The sequence below is a fragment of the Xyrauchen texanus genome, chromosome 39 (assembly GCF_025860055.1).
Source record: "Xyrauchen texanus isolate HMW12.3.18 chromosome 39, RBS_HiC_50CHRs, whole genome shotgun sequence".
Classification (NCBI taxonomy): Eukaryota; Metazoa; Chordata; class Actinopteri; order Cypriniformes; family Catostomidae; genus Xyrauchen; species Xyrauchen texanus.
Window position 1 is genome coordinate 6,473,489 of NC_068314.1, and position 12,798 is coordinate 6,486,286.

Consider the following 12,798-nt stretch of genomic DNA (forward strand, 5'->3'; position numbering starts at 1 on the left):
GGCCACAGGACAGGGACTGGTCAGGAGGCCTGGGAGGAAGCCAGAGGACAGGGACTGGGTCAGGTGGCCTGGGAGGCCACCACAGTACGGGGACTGGGTCTGGAGGCCTGGAAGGAAGCCACAGGACAGGGGCTGGGTCAGGAGGCGGCCACCGGTCAGGGACTGTGTCTGGAGATGGAGCCGTGGAAGGCGGCACCGAGGAAGGCTCAGGAGACAGAGCAGTAGAAGGTGGAGCTGTGGAAGGCTCTGGAGGCAGAACCATGGAAGGCGGAGCCATGGAAGGCTCAGGAGACAGAGCAGTAGAAGGTGGAGCTGTGGAAGGCTCTGGAGGCAGAACCGTGGAAGGCGGAGCCATGGAAGGCTCAAGAGACAGGGCCGTGGAAGGCTCAGGAGACGGAGCCGTGGAAGGCTCAGGAGACGGAGCCGTGGAAGGCTCAGGAGACGGGGCCGTGGAAGGCTCAGGAGGTGGAGCCCTGGAAGGCTTGGGAGGCGGAGCCATGGAAGACTCGAGGATGACCTCAGTGGTCGCGAACACTAGCAGAGACTGGGGAGAAGGTGCCCTCTTCCTTCTCTTTCTCCTTCGGCCAGCAGGGAGCGTGGTTATGGGGACATTCGAGGCTATGGGCACTGGCTCTGGGACGGTCGAGGCTACAGGCGCTGGCTCGCTGACCGTGGCAGACGTGGGCTCTGGCTCGCTGACCTTGGCAGGCGTTGGCTCTGGCTCGCTGAACGTGGAAGGCGGAGACTAGGGAACAGAAGCCTTTCTTCTCCTCCTCCTCCAGACGGACGAGGCTGGCAACGCTGGCTCTGGGACGGACGAGGCTGGCAACACTGGCTCTGGGAAAGGACGAGACTTCCAGCTCGTTGGCCGTGGCAGGCGTGGGCGTTGGCTCGTTGGCCGATGCAGGCATTGGCGTTGGCTCATTGGCCGTGGCAGGCGTGGCATGTTCAGAAGCTGAACCTGGGATTGAGAGAGGTGGTTCCTCTGCCGCGAATGTCTCCAAAATGATGAGACGAGGAGTGAGGATCTAAATGCAGCTTTTAATGAAAACCAGGTAACTCAGAATAAAACAAAAACACAGGGAACTAAGAACAGGGCTTGGAAAAAGACATGTATACAAAGTGAATTTCTACAGTGACATCTGTAACTTAAACTATTAATTTTGAATGATGCTGCATCCACATAACTGTCTCAAGATGGCGCCGAGTATGGCTGCTGCGTTGCGAGCTCCGTTACAACACTGCAGTTTATTGTTTGTTTTGTTTACAGTTCTTTGTTTTTTTGTCATGGATGTTGTCTGCCTTATTGTTTATGACAGACAAACGCTTTTGGACATTGGTTCTACAATTACACATCGAAAACCGGACTTCAAATTCCTTAATGCTGTTTCCTTTGTCTGGGCTGCCTGGCCGCGGAAACTCAGAAGGAAAAGAGGAAAACGAGCCAGCGTTCTCATCAGAGTGAGACGTCGTGCATATCAACCCCCGCTACCCAGTATACTACTGGCAAATTTTCAGTCTCTGGACAACAAGCTCTGCGAGCTGAGAGCACGGATCTCTTTCCAACGAGAGACGAGAGATTGCTGTGTTATATTTACATTTACATTTATGCATTTGGCAGACGCTTTTATCCAAAGCGACTTACAGTGCACTTATTACAGGGACAATCCCCCCGGAGCAACCTGGAGTTAAGTGCCTTGCTCAAGGGCCCAACAGTGGCATCTTGGTGGTGCTGGGGCTTGAACCCCTGACCTTCTGGTCAGTAACCCTGAGCCTCAACCACTGAGCCACCACTGCCCCCAGTGTTATCTGCCTTACAGAAACCTGGCTGGCTGCGGAGATTCCAGACTCGGCCATCGAAATCATGGGCTTCTCTGTGCACCGAGCGGACAGAGCGAAAGACCTCTCCGGTAAAAGCAGAGGTGGTGGTGTATGTTTTATGATCAACAAATCATGGTGTGATCAGAGGAACGTACATTTAATCAAGTCTTTCTGCTCTCCTGATCTGGAATTTCTCATGCTTCTGTGTCGACCATTCTGGCTGTCGAGGGAATTCACAGCGGTCATCATCACAGCTGTGTACATCCCCCCACAAGCCGACACAGACCGGGCACTCAGGGAACTGTATGGGAGTATAAGTGAGCAGGAAACCGCGCACCTTGAGGCTGCATTCATTGTTGCCGGGGACTTTAACAAAGCCAACTTCAAAACAATCGCTCCAAAATACCACCAACACATAAAGTTCAACACACGAGGGGACCGGGTTTTAGATCATTGTTACTCTCCTTTCCGGGAAGGCTACAAATCCCTCCCCCGCCCCCCATTTGGCAAATCGGACCATTCTTCCGTTCTACTTCTACCTGCTTACAGGCAGAAACTAAAACGGGAAGCACCCACCCTCAGAACGATCCAGTGCTGGTCGGACCAATCAGACTCAGACTGTTTTGATCACGCGGACTGGGAGATGTTCCAGTCTGCCTCTGATGACGACATCGAGGTTTACGCTGACAGCGTAACGTGTTTCATCAGGAAGTGCGTAGAGGACGTTGTTCCGACTAAAACTATACGGATATACCCCAACCAGAAACCATGGCTTAACGGCGATGTTCGCGCGGCACTCACTGCGCGGACCTCCGCTTTTAATTCTTCTAACACGGAGGAGCGCAAACAAGCCAGTTATGCCCTCCGTAACACTATCAGTACAGCCGAACACCAGTACAGGCACAAGCTTGAAGGTCAGTTCAACACCACTGACTCTAGAAGTATGTGGCAGGGAATTAACACAATCACGGACTACAAACGGAATAAAGTTTCCGCCATGAACACCGCTGCATCTCTCCCGGATGAACTTAATACATTTTATGCTCGTTTTGAGGACAATAACACCGCCCTCGCGGAGACAGTATTCGCGGCTGACGCTACAGAGGTTGGTTCACTCTCCGTCTCTGTTGTGGATGTAACCCGATCCTTCCGACGGGTGAACATCCATAAAGCCACGGGTCCAGATGGCATTCCGGGCCGCGTCATCAGAGCATGCGCGAATCAACTGTCTGGTGTTTTTACAGACATTTTCAATCTGTCCCTCTCCCTGTCTGTAGTCCCCACATGCTTCAAAACATCAACCATTGTGCCTGTTCCGAAGCAAGCTATAATCACTTGCTTAAATGACTGGCGTCCTGTTGCTCTGACCCCCATCATCAGCAAATGCTTCGAGAGGTTAATCAGAGATTACATCTGCTCTGTTCTGCCCCCCTCTTTGGACCCATTGCAGTTTGCCTACCGCAACAACCACTCCACCGATGATGCCATTGCATCTACAATACACACTGCTCTCTCCCATCTGGAAAAAAGGAACACATATGTGAGAATACTGTTTGTAGACTACAGCTCAGCATTCAACACCATAGTGCCCTCCAAGCTTGATGAGAAACTCCGGGCTCTGGGCTTAAACAGCTCACTGTGCAGCTGGATCCTGGATTTCCTGTCAGGCAGACGTCAGGTGGTTAGAATGGGCAGCAACACCTCCTCATCACTGACCCTCAACACTGGAGCCCTGCAGGGCTGTGTTCTCAGCCCACTCCTGTATTCCCTGTACACACATGACTGTGTGGCAACACATAGCTCCAATACCATCATTAAGTTTGCTGACGATACGACGGTGGTAGGTCTGATCACTGACAATGATGAAAGAGCCTACAGAGAGGAGGTGCACACTCTGACACGCTGGTGTCAAGAGCACAACCTCTCCCTCAACGTCAGTAAAACCAAGGAGCTTGTTGTGGACTTTAGGAAGAAAGAGATCTATAATCTCACACTGGACTGTCAACATAATCTCCTCAATATACTACTTCATATACACACACATATATATATATATATATATATATATATATATATATATATATATATATATATATATTTCATATACTCCTTACTTATTGTATTGTATATTGTGTATTCTATATTGTGTGTATTGTATATAATTATCGTGTTGTGTAAGTATGTGTACATTTGATATGTAAATTGTGTTGTGTAAGTATGTTGTTTATTGTAATTGGTATATGTCTCGTCACTGTCATGACTGCTATGTTGCTCGGAACTGCACACAAGAATTTCACCTACTGTTGCACTTGTGTACACGGTAGTGTGACAATAAAGTGATTTGATTTGATTTGATTTGATTTGATTTCCAAGATGACACAATTGAAGTCTCTGCACAGCAATTTATGTCTGCTTTTTTCGTGGCTTTATAAATATTACGTCAAAAATGTATTATTTAATTTAATGAAAATGTACGTTTGATGCTGTCGCCCTGATATAATTCATATCAGATGAAATCTGCTCTGATTGATATTATCTTTACAACAACTTAGGTGCTTTTGTGGCATAATTTTTTCAGAGACTCGGTCAGAATCTGATATTATTGCACTCTATCATCTCTTCAGGCCATGGTGAAGCCTCAATGTGGTAGAGTTGTTGGTTTTGGTGCTGGACAGGAGAACCCTCATGGAGTTACAGCAGTAACCAAAGGCCAGAGATGTGCTGTAGCGCTTTGGTTCACCCAAGATCCTCATAACAATGAGAAAGTAATTATAATAAGTATATATTCAATGCTTTTTTATTCATTTTTTAGCTGAAGTAACTATTTTAGTGTGCTTTCTTTAAGAGCTTATGAAATGCACTACTATGAGAAGCAATGATTGACACAAGCAGAGGCAAAATATTGGAAATTAACTTCACTGCTTGAACAGATGGATATGATTTGAGCACTTGCAAAATAGCAGTGCAAAAATCTGAATTGTGTGCAATTTTGCCACCTCTGTGCAGCATAAAAGTCTGTGTAAAACACAGTATATTTGCCACTACATGCTACTTACAGCTGCAGTGTAAAATTACTCTATATGAGCAAATTGAAGGCCTATTCACGCCAAGCCCAAGTTTAGGTGAGAATGTCTGTTATGAATGTTTTTGAATGTAGTTTTTGAATAGAACCAATGGATTCCTGTGGCACCATTCACACATCTGGGATGGCATGAGGGTGAGTAAATGATGAGAGAATTTTCATTCTATCCCTTTAATAGCGTTAAATATTTTAATCTCAGGTATTGACAGCTTAATTCTGAAACTCTGTAGAGTAAACTAGAATAAATATGTTTGATAAACAGCGCAGCCTAGAGGACTGGGGTGAAATTGTTTCAGTCTCATTTGATTCAGTCTCTGTGTGAAAAGACATTTGTCGGCCGTTTGTCTCACAAATGCATTATGTATTTGGTGTGAACTGGCCTAAACCATAAAATAAATGGCCCATCATGCCTACAAGGCAATGGCTAAATGGTATCCATATGCCAGTGTTCTAGCCTTGCAGCATTTTGGGTCCATAACAGCATTTACAGTTTGAAGAGCTTCAGAAAACACTTTCAAGACCAGTTGAAGCTGATGTCCAGAAAACCGGCAAGGTCAGTGAAGAGAAAATCTTGGAACCAGAAGCAACATCCATTAAAAGAACAGAGCAAGAGAAGACAATAAAACTACAGGAAAAGTCAAGCACACCTACAGAACAATACAGCAAAACTACTGATGAGCAGAACAACAAACCAGCAGAGAAAAAGACAAAACCAAACATAAAAAAAATAAATCAAAGCATCAAAAAAGTCAACCAAAACAGAGAGCCAAACAAAAGCTAAAGTAGACAAAGTAAAAAGCAAAAAGTCAGACAAAAAAAAAAACCAACTGCAGAGAAAAATAAATCAAAGACAGCCAGTACAATTAAAACTGTAACGTCAGACATAAAGGGGAAAGCAACTGTGAAAAATACTACACATGACAAGAAAACAAAGCCAAAGAGCACAGAGGCTAAAGACTCTAAAGCAGAAAAACACAAGGAGGAGTTATGAGCCTTGGGCACTCTTGTAGTTTTAGAATTGGTTCTCTTTTTAATATTTGTTTAATATGTGATAAGTTTAAACTGATCTTTTTGCTTTGGAGTGACAGAGTTGTACTGATGGTACATTTTCAAAAATGTTGTGCCTTAATTGTACCTCAGGAACTGAACAAGAATCATTTCATAGCCTTTTGAAAGGGTATAGCTGCTTTCAGAGATTACATATGTCACTTTGCATTTCCATTACAATTCCCCAATAAAAGTGTAATTATTTTCATTAAAATGGCAATGTTATTCTTGTCTGAAATTATTTTGGTTGAAATGTTTGTAAACAAAGGGTTTTAATAGTTTAATCAAAGATGATGAAAATGGAGTAAAAAAGACACATCATGCTGATAATCAAACAATTTTAATGATATACTGTTAATAAAAATATGATTAGAAAACAAATAATACTGTAAGATATTTGTAATGTGCTAGTATTTTTTTCCCTATACATCCAGAAACATCTAAAAATAATTTATTCAAATTATACACTCATTTCGACTATGTTAGTTTTGTTGATATACTATTTTAGTAAATTTACTAAAATGAATGAATATGACATGATGAAAAATAAATAATTGTAGAGAACATTTTTGTCGAACATTTCCACTGTATAACAGTGAACTAGATTTCACATTTTCTGAAAAAATTATCAAATCAAATCACTTTATTGTCACACTACCATGTACACAAGTGCAACAGTAGGTGAAATTCTTGTGTGCAGGTCCGAGCAACATAGCAGTCATGACAGTGACGAGACAAATACCAATTACAGTAAACAACATACTTACACAACACAATTTACATATCAGGTGTACACATACTTGCACAACACAATAATTATATACAATGTACAGTAAACAATACACACAATATACAATACAATAAGTAAAGAGTATACATTATTTATATATATATATATATATATATATATATATATATATATATATATATATATATATATATATATATAAGTAGTTATATGCATGCTGATTGTCCGATGCGAGGGTGTTATTGCTGGTTGCAGGGCTGATAAGGTGTTCTGAGGGGTTGTTATGTAGTTGCTTATTAGCTCAAGTCAAAATATCCCTCTTTCAATGTATGCATTAAAACTCATATGTTTGATCACTTCTAAAAGTAATAGCACACCTCTTATCGACAACCTGCATGATTCGAGGAGCAATATCATTATGACTGATCTAGAATCAGTCATAATGTTTATTTGAGCTGTATTATTGTATGATCTAAATTTTAGTCAGTTCCGGTAAAATGATTAAGTAGAAATACAATAATATTTGAATTGCAAAGCTGAGTTAAGTCTACTTGCATCTAGTTACCTTAACTTAAATAGTTAAGTTAATCCTATATGAACACCTATATTATTGAGCTTAACTTGTATTGAACCTGGAACATTCAACAAAGCTAATAGTGATGCTTGTTTTTGCAAGAATGGCCAGTAATCAGTTTCAATTTACCACAAAACAACAAGCGACTCACCCATCAACATACTGAATTTCGGTCTTGCTGCACAACCTTTTTTTTTAAAGTGATAGAAAGCAAACACAAATATAGCTGCAAGCAGCAATGCGGATTCCTCCTCAAAATGGCAAATCATTTCAAATTGATCAGTAGAGGATTGGGGTTAAACCCTCTCAATGGATGAATCCAAAAAACACGTATTTCTGTCTGAATCCTAAACGAAACATTTTCAGTGTACAGGAAAATCCATCATACCGGACCTTATGGATACTTGAGGCTTTTTTGGTCCCAATGAGAAATGAGGCATGTACACCAAGTTTCAGAAGAATTGGTTAAATGGCGTGGAAATGGTATCTGAAATGAGGAATGTACATTAAGTTTCAGACGAATTTGACAAATTGGGTGAAAATGCCATCAGTTTGAAAATTGGACATTTGGGTGTGGTCTGTAGCGCCCCCTAAGGGTGAATGTGGGCCTTTCTTGATTTGTGGGTTCCTGTTGGCCTGTAGTATCAAAGTAGCAATTTAGAACATTTTTGAACAGAAAATTAGACATTTGGGCATGGTCTGTAGCGCCCCCTATTGGCGAATGTGGTCCATTCTTGGTTTGTGTGTTCCTGTTGGCCTGTACTATCAATGTACCAAATTAGAAAATTTTTGACCGGAAAATGGGAATTTTGGCGTGGCCTGTAGCGCCCCCCTAGGGGCGAATGTTGGCCATTCTTGGTTTGTGGGTTCCTGTTGGCCTGTAGTATCAATGTACCAAATTAGCATTCATTTTATGCATTGTAAAAATAAGTGAATGTTAAAGGGATACTTGATCATTTCCTCACCCTCATGCAGTCCCAGATGTGTATGACTTTCTTCTGCAGAAATTGAATGAAGATGTTTAGTAGAATATCTCAGCTCTGTTGGTCCTTTCAATGTAAGTAAATGAGAAGTGGTGAGAAACAAATCAATAATTAAGTCATTTTTTACTATAAATCTCTACTTTCACTTCCACAAGCGCTCTTCTCTCTTAAGAGTTCTTTTTCTGTGTTTTTTTTTTTTTTTTTTTTTTTGTGATTTACATAAGCATATCACTCCTCCTGAGCAGGGTGGACAATTTATAGTAAAACAAAATAAAAATACCCTATATACTACATATATTGATCTTTTTCACACCCACACCTATAATATCTCTTCTGAAAGTATGGATTAAACCACTGGAGTGTTATGGGTTACTTTTTATTTTGCATTTATGTGATTTTTGTTGATGTGAGTTCTGATCACCATTCAAGTGCATTGAAAGCACCAACAGGGCTGAGAAAGAAAGAAATACACATCTGGGATAGAAAGAGGGTGAGTAAATGATGAGAGAAATATCTATTTGGGGTAAACTAATTTTATTTGAAAGACTATCTAGGCACATAATAACACTGCATAGCTGTGACTGTTTATAACTATTTCAAAATGTAAAGGCTCACACTTTAAATGGTCAGTGCTTTGATTTTTAAATCATTAAAATAGCAACAGATCCAGTGAAAAAAATGGAGATTGAGTGATTGTTTTTACATTTTACATGCCATTCAAAAAAGTGGCATTCTACCACGTAAGAGAGAAATAAAAAAAACTTAAAATAATACCATTTGTACTTTTCAATTACTTCGGATGTCAATGCACTGGGCGAAGTCTAAATTGTTACTGTCTCTTTAAGAGGCTTTTATCGCATGATACGATATTCAAGGCACAGTTCAGTTTAATCTTTTGAGAACTGTGAAGTATCATTATTTTCGTTCTGTTCAATGCTTTTTGCATCTGTATTCATTTCAGAGATTATGGGTGTGAGGTGATAAAATACAGACTGCGTGAATGGTTGATGGTTCACCTGAATTTTTTGACGTGTTTCAGAAAGATTATCGTGAAGACAGACTGAGCACCCAGTTTATTTTCTTTATTTTACAAAAGCACAAGGTTTTGTTGTTATTGTAATTGTACACAAATAAAAGGACACATTTCATAGTTCGTAATGATGTCTCGCATGTTTCTGTATGGGCAAAAATGATGCAGTATTTTATTTAAGTTGTTTCCGCTGTTTCGAGAGAAAAATATAGCAGGACGTCACCTGGAATAATGCCAGAATTCAATATAATTATACAAGATTTCTTTCTCAACTGTTTGTTCACTTGAGACATAACAGACTCCTCAATATATCATGTATTTTGACAGTTTGTTGTATGAAATTATCCGTTCAGACGCAAGCAGCAGCGAAAGCAGAATCTCATCGGAGTGTGAGCGTTTTAGACGCGACGCGGCTCGCTGTGTCACACAATCTGCTCGCAAACATGTATTTTAGTTGTTTTCACATTTGTTGTGTTGATTAGTGTAAAATCGCTTGAATGTTCAAACAGGCAAACATTGTATACAACCGACAAACCTTCGTGAAGATGCGAGCAAAAATGATCTCGCCTCGCGGATTGCGTGTTGTCAGAGACAATTAAACAACATCATTCTCGGAAGTTTTGATACGTTAGGTTAACGCTGTCTCGATAGAGAAAAATCTAACAGGACATCACAGCGGCATCACTAGACCCCTTCAATAATTCATAATTCAATATATTGATACCCGATTTCTTTATCAACTGTTTGTTCACTTGAGACATAGCAGACACCCCAATATATCATGTATTTTGGTGTATGAAATTGTCCGTTCAAACACGAGGCGAAAGAGAACTCTCATCGGCGTGCGAGCGTTAGACGCGACGCGGCTCGCTCACTGTGTCACACAAACTGCACGCAAACATTTATTTGAGTTGTTTTGCCTTTGTTGAGTTGAATAGTGTAAAATCGCTTGAATATTCAAACTGGAAAGCATTAAAACACACAATTGCCTTACCTTCATGAAGACACAAGTAAAATGTAATTTGGCTTCTAAGTCTGGAGCTCCACCGAAATGATTCATTAGAGAGATTGCTACAGAAGAGCTGCATGTGGTAGACAGAGTTACTCCAGTAGAGGGAGCCTCTTTGCTCAGCCAATGTAAGTGAATGGGATTTTACATGTGGACCGTATTTATCCAGTAGAGGGGGCACTTTTGGGATTTTTAAAATTTTTGATCATACACTGTGTACATTTACATAAACACGTCCATTTCAGCCATTTTGTATTTTATTCATTTTTGCTAAGTAACTTTTGGAAAGACATACATACTACACACGTGTGCCAAATTCCAAGTCAATTGGAGCTAAGATTCAGGAGAAGAAGAGTTTTTTATGTTTTCCAAAATTTTCACTGTACAGGAAAATCCGTAATGGCAGAAGTATAGGTCCTTGAGGCTTTTTTGTTCCCCATGAGAAATGAGGCATGTTTACCAAGTTTCAGAAGATTTGGACAAATGGCGTGGAAATGGTATCACTTTGAAAATATTTTTTTTGGATGTGGCCTGTAGCGCCACCTATGGTTGAATGTTGACCATTCTTGGTTTGGGGGTACCCGTTGGCATGGACTATCAATGTGCCAATTTAGAAAATTTTTGACCAGTGACTTTTTGAGCTATTTGGGCTCAAGGAGAATAATAATAATAATAATAACAATAATAATAATAAATATAGCTGCAAGCAGCAATGCGGTTTCCTCCTCTAAATGGCAAATCATTTAAAATTGATCAGTAGATGGTTGGGGATAAACCCTCCCAATTAAGGAATTCAAAAACATGTCTTTGTCTGAATCCTAAACGAAACATTTTCAATGTACAGGAAAATCCATACCGGACCTTATGGATCCTTGAGGCTTTTTTGTTCCCAATGAGAAATGAGACATGTACACCAAGTTTCAGAAGAATTGGTTAAATGGCTTGGAAATGGTAACACTTTGAAAATTGTTTTTGGGGCATGGCCTGTAGCGCCACCTATGGTCGAATGTGGGACATTCTTGGTTTGTGGGTTCCTGTTGGCCTGTAGTATCAATGTACAAAATTAGAAAATATTTGACCAGAAAATGGGAATTTTGGAGTGGCCTGTAGCGCCCCCTAGGGGCGAATGTTGGCCATTCTTGGTTTGTGGGTTCCTGTTGGCATGTAGTATCAGTGTACCAAATTAGAACATTTTTGACCAGAAAATGGGAATTTCGGCATGGCCTGTAGCGCCCCCTAGGGGCGAATGTTGGCCATTCTTGGTTTGTGGGTTCCTGTTGGCCTGTAGTATCAATGTACCAAATTAGAATATTTTTGACCAGAAAATGGGAATTTTGGCGAGGCCTGTAGCGCCCCCTAGTGGTGAATGTCGGCCATTCTTGGTTTGTGGGTTCCTGTTGGCCTGTAGTACCATTGTACCAAATTAGAACATTTTAGACCAGAAAATGGGAATTTCAGCATGGCCTGTAGCGCCCCCTAGGGGCGAATGTTGGCCATTCATTGCGCAGTACTTCAGAGTGATGTCATCTTGAAGCATGTTAGGTTTGAAAAACCATCATTCAAAATTACATTTGATTTATTGACACGTATATATTGTTAAAATTTAGACATTTACATAAACACGCCCCTTTCAGCCATTTTGTATCGTATTCATTTTTCCTAAGTAACGTTTTCAAAGACTTCAATTCTACACATGTGTACCAAATTTCAAGTCAATTGGAGCTACGGTTCAGGAGAAGAAGAGTTTTGTAGGTTTTCGCAAATTTTCACCATACGTGAAAATCTGTCATGGCGGAAGTTATGGGTTCTTGAGGCTTTTTTGTTCCCCATGAGAAATGAGGCATGTACACCAAGTTTCAGAAGATTTGGACAAATGGCGTGGAAATGGTATCACTTTGAAAATATTTTTTATGGGCGTTGCCTGTAGCGCAACCTATGGGCGAATGTTGACCATTCTTGGTTTGGGGGTACCCGTTGGCAAGGAGTATCAATGTGTCAATTTAGAAAATTTTTGACCAGTGACTTTTTGAGCTATTGGGGCTCAAGGAGAATAATAATAATAATAATAATAATAAATATAGCTGCAAGCAGCAATGCGGATTCCTCCTCAAAATGGCAAATCATTTCAAATTGATCAGTAGAGGGTTGGGGTTAAACCCTCTCAATGGATGAATCCAAAAAACATGTATTTCTGTCTGAATCCTAAACGAAACATTTTCAGTCTACAGGAAAATCCATCATACCTTATGGATCCTTGAGGCGTTTTTGTTCCCAATGAGAAATGAGGCATGTACACCAAGATTCAAAAGAATTGGTTAAATGGCGTGGAAATGGTATCACTTTGAAAATATTTTTTGGGGGCGTGGCCTGTAGCGCCTCCTATGGGCAAATGTGGGTCATTCTTGGTTTGTGGGTTCCTGTTGGCCTGTAGTATCAATGTACATAATTAGAAAATATTTGACCAGAAAATGGGACTTTTGGGAATTACCTGTAGTGCCCCTAGG